Source organism: Paramisgurnus dabryanus, chromosome 9 (genome assembly GCF_030506205.2).
Source record: "Paramisgurnus dabryanus chromosome 9, PD_genome_1.1, whole genome shotgun sequence".
Lineage (NCBI taxonomy): Eukaryota > Metazoa > Chordata > Actinopteri > Cypriniformes > Cobitidae > Paramisgurnus > Paramisgurnus dabryanus.
In genome coordinates, this window is record NC_133345.1 from 1,416,091 (window position 1) to 1,439,077 (window position 22,987).

Below are 22,987 nucleotides of genomic sequence, written 5' to 3' on the forward strand. Positions count from 1 at the left end.
AAGTAGCCTATACTTTTAACGTTTGAAAGGAACCACATTTAGTGCTGTGTTAATTATCATTAAAAGCAAAACGGGAGTCTCTGTGCCTCCGCGACAGACTTAATTCTTCTGGCATCTCTCCTCATCATCTCCTCCTTTTTTCTTCTGTGTCTTGAACTTGGGGCTCGAGTCCGACCTAAGGTTCGAGCTGCCTTTAAGAACACCAAGCTAAGTTCGTTTACCGTTAATTATTAAGACTAAATGGGCAGGCAAACTCGTGAAACAATGAAAGTAAAATAATCCGCTATAATATGGTTTACACGTCTATAGAAAATATACTATAAATAAAGCAGTTATTAATTTCCCTAATGCATGTTTGACATTTATTTCTGTTTAAAACGTTAGGCCTATACATTTGGCAATTTAGGTTTTTCAGCACTATGTTCGAACAGCAACTCAGCGTCCACTCACCCCCCGAATTATGTTTAAAAGCTGAAACGGGTCCGCGGTGTAAAAAAGCAAAGGTTAGGGATCCCTGCTCTAGTGGAATGGATTTGGACTAACAGCGCTTTGATAAGTGAACAGACAAATGCGCTAAATTAGAGAAAAAGTGGGTGGGTCCATTTTCATTGGTCTTAAAAAGTGGGTGGGTCCTGTCCCACCCACGTATAATGGTTCCGACGCCCATGGTCCCCGGATAGGAGACGTATCAGACATTAAACTGATAAGAACAGATACTACACTTGATCTTAGCCAAAAGGCCGAGAAGCGATACCGGAATAGACGCAGCCAAAGGGGGAGCCGGCGAAGGCGCTGGCTTTTGGGGTGGAGGCTAGCGGGCATTTAACTCTATACGTTCTCATTGTATAACCCAGAGGTAGAACGTTGAGCTAGCAAATCAGAAGTTCATGTTTTAATGCAGGATCTGATCCACGCTCATGAGAGAGAGAGAGAGAGAGAGAGAGATAGAGAGAATTTAGAATTTTCAAAAAAACTTTATTACAAATTAAAACATTTTCATAACCTCAAATCAGAAAAAACAAAGAAAAAAATATATATAGTAACGGAAATAACAAAAAAATAAGCCAACATAGGAGCAAAGAACAAATCATCTTCAATAACCAGACACAGAGCTCCTCCATAATACCAAATCAATTCAAAAGAAAGAAGATCATTCATTGCTTTAAAGTATCTAAAACCAATAAGGATTCTAGATTTAACTTATTTTAAAAACTGCTAATGTATCATGGCTTCCGGGTCTGTCAACGTTGCTGTGGTTTTTCGACAGCTGTAATATGAAGGGTAGAGTGAAAAAAAATATTTAAGTGTTTTGAACATCCCAATTTGTTCGTTTACTTAGTATTTTCTTAATGTTTTCGAGTTAAAAAATAATTCTTAAATCGAGATACATTTACTTAATAAGCAAAGTGGCTTAGAATTTAAGTCTTGTTTACTGAAATAAATTCTAAAATGTAATAGGTTAAGGCTTAAAACAAGTAAAAATATCTGCCAGTGGGGTAAGAAAAATAAACCTAAATTGAGTTTATTATTGAATTAAGTTGAAACTAGAATTAAGTTTATTTTTCTTACCCCGCTGGCAGATATTTTTTATTTGTTTTAAATATAAACCTGTTGATTTTTATAATTTATTTCAATTATTACAAAGTATGCGATCTGATTTTTTTAATCGCGGTGTTTCTTTTATTCCTCGTTTCTTTTCCGTGCATTTGCTTTATTTATTTATTTTTGCTTGTTGCATTTAAATGCACATTTGATTTGTTGCCACATTATTATGTGTTAATGTATTTTTTAACATGTTTATCAACAAAAAGTGCGTTATTATAATTAATTATATAGCTGTGAAATATATACAAGAATTCCCAGCAAAAACAAAACGTTTTTATAACAATTTTCTATTACAATACATAATATCTTAAGCCACTTTGCTTACCAAGTAAATGTATCTCCATTTAAGCATTGTCAGATATTCACTAGAAAACAAGACAAAAACAGTAAGTAAGATATTAATTTACTTTTTTCTTTCAAACATAAATTTACAGACGGCTGGAAATTTTTAATAAAATAACTAGCCATACCTATTCGGGTCTGCTCCCGTTTGCTGTGATGACGGGGGACTTAGTCCAAAGCACATTTTGAGGAATACTTACACATTTTACTTCTTATTTCTTTGAAATTAATTATGCATACACTATGGATTAAAAATGTCCCGACTGCGAACCTGATAAAACCCAGGTAAAAAGCAAATACAAATAAACCATTTTGATTCAGCAAAAGTTTACAAATAAATGCACTCCTTGCACACAACAAGCACGTCTAGTTACCATTCATATTTTGCGTGATTTAAGTTTCGTCGCATACATTTTGGAAGGCACACGATAAAAACAAAATAAGGCTTTTAATGTATGCCGACCTCATTCTCCGTTGAGGGCTTATCAATCATAATAAACGCTGTTAACTCTTCTCATTGAATGGTCTAAATCCAATGCTGGTAAAGAAATCAAATGTGCATTTAAACGCAACAAGCAAGCCGTAAAGCAATGGATGCAGGCAAACAAACGAGGAATAGCACATACACCACGATTAGATCATCGGGTCGCATACTTTGGAATTAATAAGAAATAATTATTCAGTCTAAAGAAATAAGAAGTAAAATGTCTAAGTATTTCTCCAAATGTGCACACTCATTACAATAAACGGGAGCAGACACGAATAGTTATGTATGTCTCGTTATTTTATTTAAAATTGATAAGCTGTCTAACATATGATATATTTTGATAATACGAAATGCTAAAAAAATAATATAACACCAATCGACAATATCTGTTATTGTTATTTTTACAAGTAAATTCATGTGTAGGAGAAAACAAAGCAGCTGTCAGTCCATACTATATTGAGTGGCCATCGTAGTGGTGCAACCTGAACGATGTTTTCCCTACTTCCGGTCAAAGCCGCCATTTTGTGAAATAGGCATATAGGTGACGCTGGAGCACGCGGCCATTGTCTCTGTTCAACAAAACAAGTATATATATACACATACGCATATTTTTCCTCAATCAATCACCGAATACAAGGTGCAATTCGATGCCAACTGACCCTTCTCTCTGGTTTCATGTTTGTAAGGAAAATTAAGGGGGAAATTACGATAGCATTTCAGCCAAACATTCATTCGTGCCACGCTGCTTTTCTTTGAACGAAAAAAAACCCTCTGCCCCCCCTACACAATTTCTTCTCCTGTTATTTTATGTTTAAAACAAGCAAATAAATCTGACTACAGGGTAAGAAAAAATTCGTGAACTTTTCCCATAAACACTTAATTCAAGAAAAATTGTCCCACCCCACTGGCCATTTTTTATCCACAATACACATTCGATGTCTGCAGGCACCATTGTCTTTGTTCAACGCAAACAATTCTGTTGCGTTTTTCTTTGAACGAAGTGCTCCGCCTAGATAATTTGACCCATATTCACATGGGTTTGTTTCTCGTTTTTTTTCTTTGAGAACAATCTATATAGCGCCTTCCACAATCGTTTTGGTGTTAGCTTTACGTAAAATAGAAACACAGAAAAGTACTGAGCGATGGAGAGACCACGAACGCGGAACGTATTATGGACCACGGACTGGCAAACAAACTGGCAACCACGCACTAAAGAAGCAAACTCTGATTTTAAACTCACCTTATTTGTCCCCGGAAAGCGCCAGAGTCGATGCACGGAGTGGACGGAACAAGCCTCGCTTCCATAGCCGAAGGTCAAAAATCCATTTAAACGTGTAGTCCCCGGTGTCCACTCGATCTTACCCAAAAAGCCGAGAAGCGATACCGCAATGGCATCCGGAGAAGGCGCTGGCTGTCGGGATGGAGGTTAGCGGGTCAGAGGTCCGGCACTGAAGGTCTGCGTTCATTATTCACCGTGTGCATTTCACTCTATATCCACTTTCTAATGTATAGCACTTGATAAGGATTAACAGTTTAAAAACAGAAATGCAAGACATCAGAAAATACATTTATTTTTTACTTTCATAACATGAGAGGTGTCATACAATAACAAATATGAGCTTTAAAATCACATTCCTAAGTTAAAAATATACATAAAAATAGATATATGGATCATTACACAAATCACTACTCAAAGGACCTATGTTAAATAACTGCTTCAATATTAATTAACAATAACATTTGGCCAAGGCAGTCCTTGTAAATAGACATATAAATAGACAAATAAAATCATGACATATATGCCGTAGAGCCTGAGATAGAGAAAAATAATAAGGAATTCTGCTTTTACTACCATCTCAGAAATATTGCCAGAATTAGAGGTTTTGTCTCAAGACAGGACTTAGAGAAACTTGTTCATGCTTTCATCACCAGCAGGGCCGATTATTGCAATGGTCAATGGATTTAAAAAGTACTGTTTCTTGTTTAAAAACCACTTCATGGCTACAATACATGACAGATATGCTAATCGAATATGAAACCGATTACTCGGATCAATAGGATCAGGTCATTTAGAAAAAACAAGGGTTCACTCAAAACAAGGTGCCTCAGCATTCAGTTATTATCAGCTTTCAGAAGAGATCAGATGTGCTTCAACAGTAGACACTTTTAAATCTAGATTAAAAACACATCAGTTTAACTTTGCATTTACTGAATGATTTAAAACAGTACGAATAAAACAGTACAAAAGAATAAAACAGTATGAACCTTACCTGTTATAAAGGGAATGAAGCTTACGGTATGGTGCTTACCTGCAGAAATAAATAAAGTACAATAAGAACACACAGAACTTCAATTTTCAAAATTATTTTAACATTAAATGATGATTATTTTACTGGTTTACCTGTTTGTGATTACCACAGGATCCCGTCACCTGGCTGCGGTCTTCATTTGGTGAACGGTTCTTCACTCATAATTGACCTATACAAGAAATAGAGAAGAATAATAAGCAATTCTGCTTTTACATGTAGATGTGTGCCCCAAGAACACAGACACACCGGCTCCAAAAAGTTTAAACAGTACACATTTCTGTTATTTTAATGTGGCAAATGTGTCAGCTTTAAAAGAAGCATACATTACCTTTTAAAGAGGAAATACCTTTTGCATGAAATACCTTTACTCCCAGCATAAGCAAGCAATTTTCAAAATGCTTTTAAAAGTAAATAGTGATTATTTTACTTGTTTACCTGTTTGTGATTACCATGGAATCCTGTCACCATCATTTTTAAGCTTGTAAAGCAAATAATGAAATATTGACTTAGTAGGAAAAAATATTTTGGAAGTATCGTGATAAATGATGAAGAAAATATTTTGCAAAGTGATGGTTAGCACACGGTTGATGGTACCTATTAAATTCCATCATATTTTTTTATTCCTACTATGGAAGTCAATGGTGACTATCTGCTGTGGGTTTACCATCATTCCTCAAAATACCTTCTTTTGTGTTACTCAGAAAAAAACTAATCCTCGTGTTGTTGTAAGCCTGTATGCATGAGTAAATGATGACAGAATTATCATCATAAATTGAAATATCCCTTTAAACTGTATTTCCCCCCTTAAACCTAAACTTATTTTCCTACAGCAAGTCATTTAGGTAATCAAGAAAATACTTTACCCGTTGTCTTTGTGAGTTAAACAAATACAGCTACGCTTCCAGGTCTGTCGACGTTGCTGTGGTTTTTCGACAGCTGTAGTATGAAGGGTAGCGAATGAATGAATACATTGCAAAAAATCATTTCTTACTTGTTATTTCGAACTGTTTTAACTATACAAATATCTAGAAAGTCTTAAAATAAGATGCATTTTTTGATGAGCAAAATGCCCTAAGAAAATAAACCTAGCCTTTAGGGAGAAAAAACTCAGAATTTGGGCTTAAAACAAGCAAATAAATCTGCCAAAGGGGTAAGAAACAAATCTAGATATAAACACTTAATTCAAGAAAAATTGTCGTAGCCCATTGGCAGATTTGTTGGCTTGTTTAATGTACATGCATGTACAATATTTCAATTTGTCTTGTATTTATTAGCATTTTGTATTGCCCAACGCTGTCTAGGTTGTTTAACTGTTGTCATTTTCTTATAAAAGCCTTTATAATTTATTAGTTTGGATGATTGCCATTCCCGAGAACCTCTTATATTGGAAGTAAAAGAATCATCTAAGCATTATTTTGTGCTCTTAGACATGTAGCCGTTTGATTGTGGTTCTATTTAATGGCTAGTCTATTCGTTTGGAATGGTCAAACGGCTATTAGATTTTCACTGACAGCCCAAATTAAGCCTTGTTTTAGCCTAGACACTTATTCGCTGTCTATTAAAAGTTATGTAGTCGTTGAATAGCCGCTTTTTTGATGACTAATGTATTCTTGGGCCGTGGTTAGACGTCTCTTGGATTTTACGTAAAACGACAAGCGAATCTATTTTTAACACAAAGGTCAGGGGAGAGCGCGAACGCAGTCCCCCACTATCAGAAATTTTGCAGTCGAGATTCCCACATTTGGGGAATTCGCAAAGGGTCAGCCCAACCGGAGTGCAATGGCTGAGCCTCGCCCTGGGTGAACCACCTTCATGATCATGGTGTCTCCCCTGCCAGGTAAGTATGAGCGACACCCTTTGAGGCCAGACGGCCGCATCTTCCTGTGACCGATCACATCGACGGCGCCCCCGGAGGCCGTCCGACTAACATTTCATTTACTGTGTGTGACCAGGTGGAAAGCGCACGAAGCCACGTCTGAGACCAAACATTCTTCGAGATCTACCCTGTTTTTATTCCGTTTCCAGCCCGGTTGAACCGTGTAGAGTGAAATATGTGAAACAATTTAAATCAAATGGATTTAAATTGCGCATTCAAATATATGGTTTCGTTATTACAAAGTAACTTTACGTGGAATAGAAACAAAGAAATGTACAGAGCAATCAAGAAACAACGAAAGCATAGCAATTTTAGAACGTGGATAAATAAAAACACAGGGCTCAATGACTTACCCGTTGTCGTTGTGAGTTAAACAAGTACAGCTATGCTTCCAGGTCTGTCGACGTTGCTGTGGTTTTTCGACAGCTGTAGTATGAAGGGTAGTGAAAAAAGTTTTCAGGTGTTTTTAACATTCCAATCGGTCTCGTTCGCTTTTGTTGCGCCTTCAGCTGTGTCGAGGATGTTTAATTCGTCCTCGTATCACCTCCGCAAACTTGTAAAGAAATTAATTAAATACATTACAAAAACATTTCTTTATCAGCGTGTTCATTTCCACGCAAGCTTTTCGTTAAACCAATAAAGCCAACGAAATCACAGCAATTTTAAAACACACGGATTAGAAAAAACACCGTCATTCACGCACAAAAGAAGCAAATTCTTTTTTTTATACTTGACTTATTTATCCCCGAGATGGGGAGCGCACCATTCATGGAAACACTGCAATACCATGTTGATGCATGGAGTGGAAGGAGCAAGCTCCGCTTCCATTTCCGAAGGTCAAAAATCCATTTAACATATAGTCCCCGGATAGGAGACGTATCAGACATTAAACTGATAAGAACAGATACTACACTTGATCTTAGCCAAAAGGCCGAGAAGCGATACCGGAATAGACGCAGCCAAAGGGGGAGCCGGCGAAGGCGCTGGCTTTTGGGGTGGAGGCTAGCGGGCATTTAACTCTATACGTTCTCATTGTATAACCCAGAGGTAGAACGTTGAGCTAGCAAATCAGAAGTTCATGTTTTAATGCAGGATCTGATCCACGCTCATGAGAGAGAGAGAGAGAGAGAGAGAGAGAGAGAATTTAGAATTTTCAAAAAACCTTTATTACAAATTAAAACATTTTCATAACCTCAAATCAGAAAAAACAAAGAAAAAAATATATATAGTAACGGAAATAACAAAAAAATAAGCCAACATAGGAGCAAAGAACAAATCATCTTCAATAACCAGACACAGAGCTCCTCCATAATACCAAATCAATTCAAAAGAAAGAAGATCATTCATTGCTTTAAAGTATCTAAAACCAATAAGGATTCTAGATTTAACTTATTTTAAAAACTGCTAATGTATCATGGCTTCCGGGTCTGTCAACGTTGCTGTGGTTTTTCGACAGCTGTAATATGAAGGGTAGAGTGAAAAAAAATATTTAAGTGTTTTGAACATCCCAATTTGTTCGTTTACTTAGTATTTTCTTAATGTTTTCGAGTTAAAAAATAATTCTTAAATCGAGATACATTTACTTAATAAGCAAAGTGGCTTAGAATTTAAGTCTTGTTTACTGAAATAAATTCTAAAATGTAATAGGTTAAGGCTTAAAACAAGTAAAAATATCTGCCAGTGGGGTAAGAAAAATAAACCTAAATTGAGTTTATTATTGAATTAAGTTGAAACTAGAATTAAGTTTATTTTTCTTACCCCGCTGGCAGATATTTTTTATTTGTTTTAAATATAAACCTGTTGATTTTTATAATTTATTTCAATTATTTTACAAAGTATGCGATCTGATTTTTTTAATCGCGGTGTTTCTTTTATTCCTCGTTTCTTTTCCGTGCATTTGCTTTATTTATTTATTTTTGCTTGTTGCATTTAAATGCACATTTGATTTGTTGCCACATTATTATGTGTTAATGTATTTTTTAACATGTTTATCAACAAAAAGTGCGTTATTATAATTAATTATATAGCTGTGAAATATATACAAGAATTCCCAGCAAAAACAAAACGTTTTTATAACAATTTTCTATTACAATACATAATATCTTAAGCCACTTTGCTTACCAAGTAAATGTATCTCCATTTAAGCATTGTCAGATATTCACTAGAAAACAAGACAAAAACAGTAAGTAAGATATTAATTTACTTTTTTCTTTCAAACATAAATTTACAGACGGCTGGAAATTTTTAATAAAATAACTAGACATACCTATTCGGGTCTGCTCCCGTTTGCTGTGATGACGGGGGACTTAGTCCAAAGCACATTTTGAGGAATACTTACACATTTTACTTCTTATTTCTTTGAAATTAATTATGCATACACTATGGATTAAAAATGTCCCGACTGCGAACCTGATAAAACCCAGGTAAAAAGCAAATACAAATAAACCATTTTGATTTAGCAAAAGTTTACAAATAAATGCACTCCTTGCACACAACAAGCACGTCTAGTTACCATTCATATTTTGCGTGATTTAAGTTTCGTCGCATACATTTTGGAAGGCACACGATAAAAACAAAATAAGGCTTTTAATGTATGCCGACCTCATTCTCCGTTGAGGGCTTATCAATCATAATAAACGCTGTTAACTCTTCTCATTGAATGGTCTAAATCCAATGCTGGTAAAGAAATCAAATGTGCATTTAAACGCAACAAGCAAGCCGTAAAGCAATGGATGCAGGCAAACAAACGAGGAATAGCACATACACCACGATTAGATCATCGGGTCGCATACTTTGGAATTAATAAGAAATAATTATTCAGTCTAAAGAAATAAGAAGTAAAATGTCTAAGTATTTCTCCAAATGTGCACACTCATTACAATAAACGGGAGCAGACACGAATAGTTATGTATGTCTCGTTATTTTATTTAAAATTGATAAGCTGTCTAACATATGATATATTTTGATAATACGAAATGCTAAAAAAATAATATAACACCAATCGACAATATCTGTTATTGTTATTTTTACAAGTAAATTCATGTGTAGGAGAAAACAAAGCAGCTGTCAGTCCATACTATATTGAGTGGCCATCGTAGTGGTGCAACCTGAACGATGTTTTCCCTACTTCCGGTCAAAGCCGCCATTTTGTGAAATAGGCATATAGGTGACGCTGGAGCACGCGGCCATTGTCTCTGTTCAACAAAACAAGTATATATATATACACATACGCATATTTTTCCTCAATCAATCACCGAATACAAGGTGCAATTCGATGCCAACTGACCCTTCTCTCTGGTTTCATGTTTGTAAGGAAAATTAAGGGGGAAATTACGATAGCATTTCAGCCAAACATTCATTCGTGCCACGCTGCTTTTCTTTGAACGAAAAAAAACCCTCTGCTCCCCCTACACAATTTCTTCTCCTGTTATTTTATGCTTAAAACAAGCAAATAAATCTGACTACAGGGTAAGAAAAAATTCGTGAACTTTTCCCATAAACACTTAATTCAAGAAAAATTGTCCCACCCCACTGGCCATTTTTTATCCACAATACACATTCGATGTCTGCAGGCACCATTGTCTTTGTTCAACGCAAACAATTCTGTTGCGTTTTTCTTTGAACGAAGTGCTCCGCCTAGATAATTTGACCCATATTCACATGGGTTTGTTTCTCGTTTTTTTTCTTTGAGAACAATCTATATAGCGCCTTCCACAATCGTTTTGGTGTTAGCTTTACGTAAAATAGAAACACAGAAAAGTACTGAGCGATGGAGAGACCACGAACGCGGAACGTATTATGGACCACGGACTGGCAAACAAACTGGCAACCACGCACTAAAGAAGCAAACTCTGATTTTAAACTCACCTTATTTGTCCCCGGAAAGCGCCAGAGTCGATGCACGGAGTGGACGGAACAAGCCTCGCTTCCATAGCCGAAGGTCAAAAATCCATTTAAACGTGTAGTCCCCGGTGTCCACTCGATCTTACCCAAAAAGCCGAGAAGCGATACCGCAATGGCATCCGGAGAAGGCGCTGGCTGTCGGGATGGAGGTTAGCGGGTCAGAGGTCCGGCACTGAAGGTCTGCGTTCATTATTCACCGTGTGCATTTCACTCTATATCCACTTTCTAATGTATAGCACTTGATAAGGATTAACAGTTTAAGTAGCCCATTGGCAGATTTGTTGGCTTGTTTAATGTACATGCATGTACAATATTTCAATTTGTCTTGTATTTATTAGCATTTTGTATTGCCCAACGCTGTCTAGGTTGTTTAACTGTTGTCATTTTCTTATAAAAGCCTTTATAATTTATTAGTTTGGATGATTGCCATTCCCGAGAACCTCTTATATTGGAAGTAAAAGAATCATCTAAGCATTATTTTGTGCTCTTAGACATGTAGCCGTTTGATTGTGGTTCTATTTAATGGCTAGTCTATTCGTTTGGAATGGTCAAACGGCTATTAGATTTTCACTGACAGCCCAAATTAAGCCTTGTTTTAGCCTAGACACTTATTCGCTGTCTATTAAAAGTTATGTAGTCGTTGAATAGCCGCTTTTTTGATGACTAATGTATTCTTGGGCCGTGGTTAGACGTCTCTTGGATTTTACGTAAAACGACAAGCGAATCTATTTTTAACACAAAGGTCAGGGGAGAGCGCGAACGCAGTCCCCCACTATCAGAAATTTTGCAGTCGAGATTCCCACATTTGGGGAATTCGCAAAGGGTCAGCCCAACCGGAGTGCAATGGCTGAGCCTCGCCCTGGGTGAACCACCTTCATGATCATGGTGTCTCCCCTGCCAGGTAAGTATGAGCGACACCCTTTGAGGCCAGACGGCCGCATCTTCCTGTGACCGATCACATCGACGGCGCCCCCGGAGGCCGTCCGACTAACATTTCATTTACTGTGTGTGACCAGGTGGAAAGCGCACGAAGCCACGTCTGAGACCAAACATTCTTCGAGATCTACCCTGTTTTTATTCCGTTTCCAGCCCGGTTGAACCGTGTAGAGTGAAATATGTGAAACAATTTAAATCAAATGGATTTAAATTGCGCATTCAAATATATGGTTTCGTTATTACAAAGTAACTTTACGTGGAATAGAAACAAAGAAATGTACAGAGCAATCAAGAAACAACGAAAGCATAGCAATTTTAGAACGTGGATAAATAAAAACACAGGGCTCAATGACTTACCCGTTGTCGTTGTGAGTTAAACAAGTACAGCTATGCTTCCAGGTCTGTCGACGTTGCTGTGGTTTTTCGACAGCTGTAGTATGAAGGGTAGTGAAAAAAGTTTTCAGGTGTTTTTAACATTCCAATCGGTCTCGTTCGCTTTTGTTGCGCCTTCAGCTGTGTCGAGGATGTTTAATTCGTCCTCGTATCACCTCCGCAAACTTGTAAAGAAATTAATTAAATACATTACAAAAACATTTCTTTATCAGCGTGTTCATTTCCACGCAAGCTTTTCGTTAAACCAATAAAGCCAACGAAATCACAGCAATTTTAAAACACACGGATTAGAAAAAACACCGTCATTCACGCACAAAAGAAGCAAATTCTTTTTTTTATACTTGACTTATTTATCCCCGAGATGGGGAGCGCACCATTCATGGAAACACTGCAATACCATGTTGATGCATGGAGTGGAAGGAGCAAGCTCCGCTTCCATTTCCGAAGGTCAAAAATCCATTTAACATATAGTCCCCGGATAGGAGACGTATCAGACATTAAACTGATAAGAACAGATACTACACTTGATCTTAGCCAAAAGGCCGAGAAGCGATACCGGAATAGACGCAGCCAAAGGGGGAGCCGGCGAAGGCGCTGGCTTTTGGGGTGGAGGCTAGCGGGCATTTAACTCTATACGTTCTCATTGTATAACCCAGAGGTAGAACGTTGAGCTAGCAAATCAGAAGTTCATGTTTTAATGCAGGATCTGATCCACGCTCATGAGAGAGAGAGAGAGAGAGAGAGAGATAGAGAGAATTTAGAATTTTCAAAAAACCTTTATTACAAATTAAAACATTTTCATAACCTCAAATCAGAAAAAACAAAGAAAAAAATATATATAGTAACGGAAATAACAAAAAAATAAGCCAACATAGGAGCAAAGAACAAATCATCTTCAATAACCAGACACAGAGCTCCTCCATAATACCAAATCAATTCAAAAGAAAGAAGATCATTCATTGCTTTAAAGTATCTAAAACCAATAAGGATTCTAGATTTAACTTATTTTAAAAACTGCTAATGTATCATGGCTTCCGGGTCTGTCAACGTTGCTGTGGTTTTTCGACAGCTGTAATATGAAGGGTAGAGTGAAAAAAAATATTTAAGTGTTTTGAACATCCCAATTTGTTCGTTTACTTAGTATTTTCTTAATGTTTTCGAGTTAAAAAATAATTCTTAAATCGAGATACATTTACTTAATAAGCAAAGTGGCTTAGAATTTAAGTCTTGTTTACTGAAATAAATTCTAAAATGTAATAGGTTAAGGCTTAAAACAAGTAAAAATATCTGCCAGTGGGGTAAGAAAAATAAACCTAAATTGAGTTTATTATTGAATTAAGTTGAAACTAGAATTAAGTTTATTTTTCTTACCCCGCTGGCAGATATTTTTTATTTGTTTTAAATATAAACCTGTTGATTTTTATAATTTATTTCAATTATTACAAAGTATGCGATCTGATTTTTTTAATCGCGGTGTTTCTTTTATTCCTCGTTTCTTTTCCGTGCATTTGCTTTATTTATTTATTTTTGCTTGTTGCATTTAAATGCACATTTGATTTGTTGCCACATTATTATGTGTTAATGTATTTTTTAACATGTTTATCAACAAAAAGTGCGTTATTATAATTAATTATATAGCTGTGAAATATATACAAGAATTCCCAGCAAAAACAAAACGTTTTTATAACAATTTTCTATTACAATACATAATATCTTAAGCCACTTTGCTTACCAAGTAAATGTATCTCCATTTAAGCATTGTCAGATATTCACTAGAAAACAAGACAAAAACAGTAAGTAAGATATTAATTTACTTTTTTCTTTCAAACATAAATTTACAGACGGCTGGAAATTTTTAATAAAATAACTAGCCATACCTATTCGGGTCTGCTCCCGTTTGCTGTGATGACGGGGGACTTAGTCCAAAGCACATTTTGAGGAATACTTACACATTTTACTTCTTATTTCTTTGAAATTAATTATGCATACACTATGGATTAAAAATGTCCCGACTGCGAACCTGATAAAACCCAGGTAAAAAGCAAATACAAATAAACCATTTTGATTTAGCAAAAGTTTACAAATAAATGCACTCCTTGCACACAACAAGCACGTCTAGTTACCATTCATATTTTGCGTGATTTAAGTTTCGTCGCATACATTTTGGAAGGCACACGATAAAAACAAAATAAGGCTTTTAATGTATGCCGACCTCATTCTCCGTTGAGGGCTTATCAATCATAATAAACGCTGTTAACTCTTCTCATTGAATGGTCTAAATCCAATGCTGGTAAAGAAATCAAATGTGCATTTAAACGCAACAAGCAAGCCGTAAAGCAATGGATGCAGGCAAACAAACGAGGAATAGCACATACACCACGATTAGATCATCGGGTCGCATACTTTGGAATTAATAAGAAATAATTATTCAGTCTAAAGAAATAAGAAGTAAAATGTCTAAGTATTTCTCCAAATGTGCACACTCATTACAATAAACGGGAGCAGACACGAATAGTTATGTATGTCTCGTTATTTTATTTAAAATTGATAAGCTGTCTAACATATGATATATTTTGATGATACGAAATGCTAAAAAAATAATATAACACCAATCGACAATATCTGTTATTGTTATTTTTACAAGTAAATTCATGTGTAGGAGAAAACAAAGCAGCTGTCAGTCCATACTATATTGAGTGGCCATCGTAGTGGTGCAACCTGAACGATGTTTTCCCTACTTCCGGTCAAAGCCGCCATTTTGTGAAATAGGCATATAGGTGACGCTGGAGCACGCGGCCATTGTCTCTGTTCAACAAAACAAGTATATATATACACATACGCATATTTTTCCTCAATCAATCACCGAATACAAGGTGCAATTCGATGCCAACTGACCCTTCTCTCTGGTTTCATGTTTGTAAGGAAAATTAAGGGGGAAATTACGATAGCATTTCAGCCAAACATTCATTCGTGCCACGCTGCTTTTCTTTGAACGAAAAAAAACCCTCTGCTCCCCCTACACAATTTCTTCTCCTGTTATTTTATGCTTAAAACAAGCAAATAAATCTGACTACAGGGTAAGAAAAAATTCGTGAACTTTTCCCATAAACACTTAATTCAAGAAAAATTGTCCCACCCCACTGGCCATTTTTTATCCACAATACACATTCGATGTCTGCAGGCACCATTGTCTTTGTTCAACGCAAACAATTCTGTTGCGTTTTTCTTTGAACGAAGTGCTCCGCCTAGATAATTTGACCCATATTCACATGGGTTTGTTTCTCGTTTTTTTTCTTTGAGAACAATCTATATAGCGCCTTCCACAATCGTTTTGGTGTTAGCTTTACGTAAAATAGAAACACAGAAAAGTACTGAGCGATGGAGAGACCACGAACGCGGAACGTATTATGGACCACGGACTGGCAAACAAACTGGCAACCACGCACTAAAGAAGCAAACTCTGATTTTAAACTCACCTTATTTGTCCCCGGAAAGCGCCAGAGTCGATGCACGGAGTGGACGGAACAAGCCTCGCTTCCATAGCCGAAGGTCAAAAATCCATTTAAACGTGTAGTCCCCGGTGTCCACTCGATCTTACCCAAAAAGCCGAGAAGCGATACCGCAATGGCATCCGGAGAAGGCGCTGGCTGTCGGGATGGAGGTTAGCGGGTCAGAGGTCCGGCACTGAAGGTCTGCGTTCATTATTCACCGTGTGCATTTCACTCTATATCCACTTTCTAATGTATAGCACTTGATAAGGATTAACAGTTTAAGTAGCCCATTGGCAGATTTGTTGGCTTGTTTAATGTACATGCATGTACAATATTTCAATTTGTCTTGTATTTATTAGCATTTTGTATTGCCCAACGCTGTCTAGGTTGTTTAACTGTTGTCATTTTCTTATAAAAGCCTTTATAATTTATTAGTTTGGATGATTGCCATTCCCGAGAACCTCTTATATTGGAAGTAAAAGAATCATCTAAGCATTATTTTGTGCTCTTAGACATGTAGCCGTTTGATTGTGGTTCTATTTAATGGCTAGTCTATTCGTTTGGAATGGTCAAACGGCTATTAGATTTTCACTGACAGCCCAAATTAAGCCTTGTTTTAGCCTAGACACTTATTCGCTGTCTATTAAAAGTTATGTAGTCGTTGAATAGCCGCTTTTTTGATGACTAATGTATTCTTGGGCCGTGGTTAGACGTCTCTTGGATTTTACGTAAAACGACAAGCGAATCTATTTTTAACACAAAGGTCAGGGGAGAGCGCGAACGCAGTCCCCCACTATCAGAAATTTTGCAGTCGAGATTCCCACATTTGGGGAATTCGCAAAGGGTCAGCCCAACCGGAGTGCAATGGCTGAGCCTCGCCCTGGGTGAACCACCTTCATGATCATGGTGTCTCCCCTGCCAGGTAAGTATGAGCGACACCCTTTGAGGCCAGACGGCCGCATCTTCCTGTGACCGATCACATCGACGGCGCCCCCGGAGGCCGTCCGACTAACATTTCATTTACTGTGTGTGACCAGGTGGAAAGCGCACGAAGCCACGTCTGAGACCAAACATTCTTCGAGATCTACCCTGTTTTTATTCCGTTTCCAGCCCGGTTGAACCGTGTAGAGTGAAATATGTGAAACAATTTAAATCAAATGGATTTAAATTGCGCATTCAAATATATGGTTTCGTTATTACAAAGTAACTTTACGTGGAATAGAAACAAAGAAATGTACAGAGCAATCAAGAAACAACGAAAGCATAGCAATTTTAGAACGTGGATAAATAAAAACACAGGGCTCAATGACTTACCCGTTGTCGTTGTGAGTTAAACAAGTACAGCTATGCTTCCAGGTCTGTCGACGTTGCTGTGGTTTTTCGACAGCTGTAGTATGAAGGGTAGTGAAAAAAGTTTTCAGGTGTTTTTAACATTCCAATCGGTCTCGTTCGCTTTTGTTGCGCCTTCAGCTGTGTCGAGGATGTTTAATTCGTCCTCGTATCACCTCCGCAAACTTGTAAAGAAATTAATTAAATACATTACAAAAACATTTCTTTATCAGCGTGTTCATTTCCACGCAAGCTTTTCGTTAAACCAATAAAGCCAACGAAATCACAGCAATTTTAAAACACACGGATTAGAAAAAACACCGTCATTCACGCACAAAAGAAGCAAATTCTTTTTTTTATACTTGACTTATTTATCCCCGAGATGGGGAGCGCACCATTCATGGAAACACTGCAATACCATGTTGATGCATGGAGTGGAAGGAGCAAGCTCCGCTTCCATTTCCGAAGGTCAAAAATCCATTTAACATATAGTCCCCGGATAGGAGACGTATCAGACATTAAACTGATAAGAACAGATACTACACTTGATCTTAGCCAAAAGGCCGAGAAGCGATACCGGAATAGACGCAGCCAAAGGGGGAGCCGGCGAAGGCGCTGGCTTTTGGGGTGGAGGCTAGCGGGCATTTAACTCTATACGTTCTCATTGTATAACCCAGAGGTAGAACGTTGAGCTAGCAAATCAGAAGTTCATGTTTTAATGCAGGATCTGATCCACGCTCATGAGAGAGAGAGAGAGAGAGAGAGAGATAGAGAGAATTTAGAATTTTCAAAAAACCTTTATTACAAATTAAAACATTTTCATAACCTCAAATCAGAAAAAACAAAGAAAAAAATATATATAGTAACGGAAATAACAAAAAAATAAGCCAACATAGGAGCAAAGAACAAATCATCTTCAATAACCAGACACAGAGCTCCTCCATAATACCAAATCAATTCAAAAGAAAGAAGATCATTCATTGCTTTAAAGTATCTAAAACCAATAAGGATTCTAGATTTAACTTATTTTAAAAACTGCTAATGTATCATGGCTTCCGGGTCTGTCAACGTTGCTGTGGTTTTTCGACAGCTGTAATATGAAGGGTAGAGTGAAAAAAAATATTTAAGTGTTTTGAACATCCCAATTTGTTCGTTTACTTAGTATTTTCTTAATGTTTTCGAGTTAAAAAATAATTCTTAAATCGAGATACATTTACTTAATAAGCAAAGTGGCTTAGAATTTAAGTCTTGTTTACTGAAATAAATTCTAAAATGTAATAGGTTAAGGCTTAAAACAAGTAAAAATATCTGCCAGTGGGGTAAGAAAAATAAACCTAAATTGAGTTTATTATTGAATTAAGTTGAAACTAGAATTAAGTTTATTTTTCTTACCCCGCTGGCAGATATTTTTTATTTGTTTTAAATATAAACCTGTTGATTTTTATAATTTATTTCAATTATTACAAAGTATGCGATCTGATTTTTTTAATCGCGGTGTTTCTTTTATTCCTCATTTCTTTTCCGTGCATTTGCTTTATTTATTTATTTTTGCTTGTTGCATTTAAATGCACATTTGATTTGTTGCCACATTATTATGTGTTAATGTATTTTTTAACATGTTTATCAACAAAAAGTGCGTTATTATAATTAATTATATAGCTGTGAAATATATACAAGAATTCCCAGCAAAAACAAAACGTTTTTATAACAATTTTCTATTACAATACATAATATCTTAAGCCACTTTGCTTACCAAGTAAATGTATCTCCATTTAAGCATTGTCAGATATTCACTAGAAAACAAGACAAAAACAGTAAGTAAGATATTAATTTACTTTTTTCTTTCAAACATAAATTTACAGACGGCTGGAAATTTTTAATAAAATAACTAGCCATACCTATTCGGGTCTGCTCCCGTTTGCTGTGATGACGGGGGACTTAGTCCAAAGCACATTTTGAGGAATACTTACACATTTTACTTCTTATTTCTTTGAAATTAATTATGCATACACTATGGATTAAAAATGTCCCGACTGCGAACCTGATAAAACCCAGGTAAAAAGCAAATACAAATAAACCATTTTGATTTAGCAAAAGTTTACAAATAAATGCACTCCTTGCACACAACAAGCACGTCTAGTTACCATTCATATTTTGCGTGATTTAAGTTTCGTTGCATACATTTTGGAAGGCACACGATAAAAACAAAATAAGGCTTTTAATGTATGCCGACCTCATTCTCCGTTGAGGGCTTATCAATCATAATAAACGCTGTTAACTCTTCTCATTGAATGGTCTAAATCCAATGCTGGTAAAGAAATCAAATGTGCATTTAAACGCAACAAGCAAGCCGTAAAGCAATGGATGCAGGCAAACAAACGAGGAATAGCACATACACCACGATTAGATCATCGGGTCGCATACTTTGGAATTAATAAGAAATAATTATTCAGTCTAAAGAAATAAGAAGTAAAATGTCTAAGTATTTCTCCAAATGTGCACACTCATTACAATAAACGGGAGCAGACACGAATAGTTATGTATGTCTCGTTATTTTATTTAAAATTGATAAGCTGTCTAACATATGATATATTTTGATAATACGAAATGCTAAAAAAATAATATAACACCAATCGACAATATCTGTTATTGTTATTTTTACAAGTAAATTCATGTGTAGGAGAAAACAAAGCAGCTGTCAGTCCATACTATATTGAGTGGCCATCGTAGTGGTGCAACCTGAACGATGTTTTCCCTACTTCCGGTCAAAGCCGCCATTTTGTGAAATAGGCATATAGGTGACGCTGGAGCACGCGGCCATTGTCTCTGTTCAACAAAACAAGTATATATATACACATACGCATATTTTTCCTCAATCAATCACCGAATACAAGGTGCAATTCGATGCCAACTGACCCTTCTCTCTGGTTTCATGTTTGTAAGGAAAATTAAGGGGGAAATTACGATAGCATTTCAGCCAAACATTCATTCGTGCCACGCTGCTTTTCTTTGAACGAAAAAAAACCCTCTGCTCCCCCTACACAATTTCTTCTCCTGTTATTTTATGCTTAAAACAAGCAAATAAATCTGACTACAGGGTAAGAAAAAATTCGTGAACTTTTCCCATAAACACTTAATTCAAGAAAAATTGTCCCACCCCACTGGCCATTTTTTATCCACAATACACATTCGATGGCTGCAGGCACCATTGTCTTTGTTCAACGCAAACAATTCTGTTGCGTTTTTCTTTGAACGAAGTGCTCCGCCTAGATAATTTGACCCATATTCACATGGGTTTGTTTCTCGTTTTTTTTCTTTGAGAACAATCTATATAGCGCCTTCCACAATCGTTTTGGTGTTAGCTTTACGTAAAATAGAAACACAGAAAAGTACTGAGCGATGGAGAGACCACGAACGCGGAACGTATTATGGACCACGGACTGGCAAACAAACTGGCAACCACGCACTAAAGAAGCAAACTCTGATTTTAAACTCACCTTATTTGTCCCCGGAAAGCGCCAGAGTCGATGCACGGAGTGGACGGAACAAGCCTCGCTTCCATAGCCGAAGGTCAAAAATCCATTTAAACGTGTAGTCCCCGGTGTCCACTCGATCTTACCCAAAAAGCCGAGAAGCGATACCGCAATGGCATCCGGAGAAGGCGCTGGCTGTCGGGATGGAGGTTAGCGGGTCAGAGGTCCGGCACTGAAGGTCTGCGTTCATTATTCACCGTGTGCATTTCACTCTATATCCACTTTCTAATGTATAGCACTTGATAAGGATTAACAGTTTAAGTAGCCCATTGGCAGATTTGTTGGCTTGTTTAATGTACATGCATGTACAATATTTCAATTTGTCTTGTATTTATTAGCATTTTGTATTGCCCAACGCTGTCTAGGTTGTTTAACTGTTGTCATTTTCTTATAAAAGCCTTTATAATTTATTAGTTTGGATGATTGCCATTCCCGAGAACCTCTTATATTGGAAGTAAAAGAATCATCTAAGCATTATTTTGTGCTCTTAGACATGTAGCCGTTTGATTGTGGTTCTATTTAATGGCTAGTCTATTCGTTTGGAATGGTCAAACGGCTATTAGATTTTCACTGACAGCCCAAATTAAGCCTTGTTTTAGCCTAGACACTTATTCGCTGTCTATTAAAAGTTATGTAGTCGTTGAATAGCCGCTTTTTTGATGACTAATGTATTCTTGGGCCGTGGTTAGACGTCTCTTGGATTTTACGTAAAACGACAAGCGAATCTATTTTTAACACAAAGGTCAGGGGAGAGCGCGAACGCAGTCCCCCACTATCAGAAATTTTGCAGTCGAGATTCCCACATTTGGGGAATTCGCAAAGGGTCAGCCCAACCGGAGTGCAATGGCTGAGCCTCGCCCTGGGTGAACCACCTTCATGATCATGGTGTCTCCCCTGCCAGGTAAGTATGAGCGACACCCTTTGAGGCCAGACGGCCGCATCTTCCTGTGACCGATCACATCGACGGCGCCCCCGGAGGCCGTCCGACTAACATTTCATTTACTGTGTGTGACCAGGTGGAAAGCGCACGAAGCCACGTCTGAGACCAAACATTCTTCGAGATCTACCCTGTTTTTATTCCGTTTCCAGCCCGGTTGAACCGTGTAGAGTGAAATATGTGAAACAATTTAAATCAAATGGATTTAAATTGCGCATTCAAATATATGGTTTCGTTATTACAAAGTAACTTTACGTGGAATAGAAACAAAAAAAAATGTACAGAGCAATCAAGAAACAACGAAAGCATAGCAATTTTAGAACGTGGATAAATAAAAACACAGGGCTCAATGACTTACCCGTTGTCGTTGTGAGTTAAACAAGTACAGCTATGCTTCCAGGTCTGTCGACGTTGCTGTGGTTTTTCGACAGCTATAGTATGAAGGGTAGTGAAAAAAGTTTTCAGGTGTTTTTAACATTCCAATCGGTCTCGTTCGCTTTTGTTGCGCCTTCAGCTGTGTCGAGGATGTTTAATTCGTCCTCGTATCACCTCCGCAAACTTGTAAAGAAATTAATTAAATACATTACAAAAACATTTCTTTATCAGCGTGTTCATTTCCACGCAAGCTTTTCGTTAAACCAATAAAGCCAACGAAATCACAGCAATTTTAAAACACACGGATTAGAAAAAACACCGCCATTCACGCACAAAAGAAGCAAATTCTTTTTTTTATACTTGACTTATTTATCCCCGAGATGGGGAGCGCACCATTCATGGAAACACTGCAATACCATGTTGATGCATGGAGTGGAAGGAGCAAGCTCCGCTTCCATTTCCGAAGGTCAAAAATCCATTTAACATATAGTCCCCGGATAGGAGACGTATCAGACATTAAACTGATAAGAACAGATACTACACTTGATCTTAGCCAAAAGGCCGAGAAGCGATACCGGAATAGACGCAGCCAAAGGGGGAGCCGGCGAAGGCGCTGGCTTTTGGGGTGGAGGCTAGCGGGCATTTAACTCTATACGTTCTCATTGTATAACCCAGAGGTAGAACGTTGAGCTAGCAAATCAGAAGTTCATGTTTTAATGCAGGATCTGATCCACGCTCATGAGAGAGAGAGAGAGAGAGAGATAGAGAGAATTTAGAATTTTCAAAAAACCTTTATTACAAATTAAAACATTTTCATAACCTCAAATCAGAAAAAACAAAGAAAAAAATATATATAGTAACGGAAATAACAAAAAAATAAGCCAACATAGGAGCAAAGAACAAATCATCTTCAATAACCAGACACAGAGCTCCTCCATAATACCAAATCAATTCAAAAGAAAGAAGATCATTCATTGCTTTAAAGTATCTAAAACCAATAAGGATTCTAGATTTAACTTATTTTAAAAACTGCTAATGTATCATGGCTTCCGGGTCTGTCAACGTTGCTGTGGTTTTTCGACAGCTGTAATATGAAGGGTAGAGTGAAAAAAAATATTTAAGTGTTTTGAACATCCCAATTTGTTCGTTTACTTAGTATTTTCTTAATGTTTTCGAGTTAAAAAATAATTCTTAAATCGAGATACATTTACTTAATAAGCAAAGTGGCTTAGAATTTAAGTCTTGTTTACTGAAATAAATTCTAAAATGTAATAGGTTAAGGCTTAAAACAAGTAAAAATATCTGCCAGTGGGGTAAGAAAAATAAACCTAAATTGAGTTTATTATTGAATTAAGTTGAAACTAGAATTAAGTTTATTTTTCTTACCCCGCTGGCAGATATTTTTTATTTGTTTTAAATATAAACCTGTTGATTTTTATAATTTATTTCAATTATTACAAAGTATGCGATC

The 22,987-nt window shown here is 36.8% G+C and overlaps 8 non-coding genes and 1 pseudogene across 8 annotated transcripts; all 9 read right to left on the reverse strand.

The window, feature by feature from the left end:
* Positions 1-649: 649 nt before the first annotated feature.
* On the reverse strand, positions 650-752 carry LOC135753493 (U2 spliceosomal RNA; annotated as a pseudogene).
* A 5,671-nt stretch (positions 753-6,423) lies between these two features.
* Positions 6,424-6,588, reverse strand: LOC135753499 (U1 spliceosomal RNA). Its single transcript, XR_010533672.1, has one exon. It is a non-coding gene; the product is annotated as a U1 spliceosomal RNA (small nuclear RNA).
* Positions 6,589-7,371: 783 nt separating this feature from the next.
* LOC135753446 (U2 spliceosomal RNA) lies at positions 7,372-7,562 on the reverse strand. The gene has a single exon (XR_010533634.1). It is a non-coding gene; the product is annotated as a U2 spliceosomal RNA (small nuclear RNA).
* A 3,704-nt stretch (positions 7,563-11,266) lies between these two features.
* Positions 11,267-11,431, reverse strand: LOC135753500 (U1 spliceosomal RNA). The gene has a single exon (XR_010533673.1). It is a non-coding gene; the product is annotated as a U1 spliceosomal RNA (small nuclear RNA).
* A 783-nt stretch (positions 11,432-12,214) lies between these two features.
* LOC135753447 (U2 spliceosomal RNA) lies at positions 12,215-12,405 on the reverse strand. Its single transcript, XR_010533635.1, has one exon. It is a non-coding gene; the product is annotated as a U2 spliceosomal RNA (small nuclear RNA).
* Positions 12,406-16,107: 3,702 nt separating this feature from the next.
* LOC135753501 (U1 spliceosomal RNA) lies at positions 16,108-16,272 on the reverse strand. Its single transcript, XR_010533674.1, has one exon. It is a non-coding gene; the product is annotated as a U1 spliceosomal RNA (small nuclear RNA).
* Positions 16,273-17,055: 783 nt separating this feature from the next.
* On the reverse strand, positions 17,056-17,246 carry LOC135753448 (U2 spliceosomal RNA). The gene has a single exon (XR_010533636.1). It is a non-coding gene; the product is annotated as a U2 spliceosomal RNA (small nuclear RNA).
* Positions 17,247-20,948: 3,702 nt separating this feature from the next.
* Positions 20,949-21,113, reverse strand: LOC135753503 (U1 spliceosomal RNA). Its single transcript, XR_010533676.1, has one exon. It is a non-coding gene; the product is annotated as a U1 spliceosomal RNA (small nuclear RNA).
* A 785-nt stretch (positions 21,114-21,898) lies between these two features.
* Positions 21,899-22,089, reverse strand: LOC135753449 (U2 spliceosomal RNA). Its single transcript, XR_010533637.1, has one exon. It is a non-coding gene; the product is annotated as a U2 spliceosomal RNA (small nuclear RNA).
* Between the last annotated feature and the right edge of the window lie 898 nt (positions 22,090-22,987).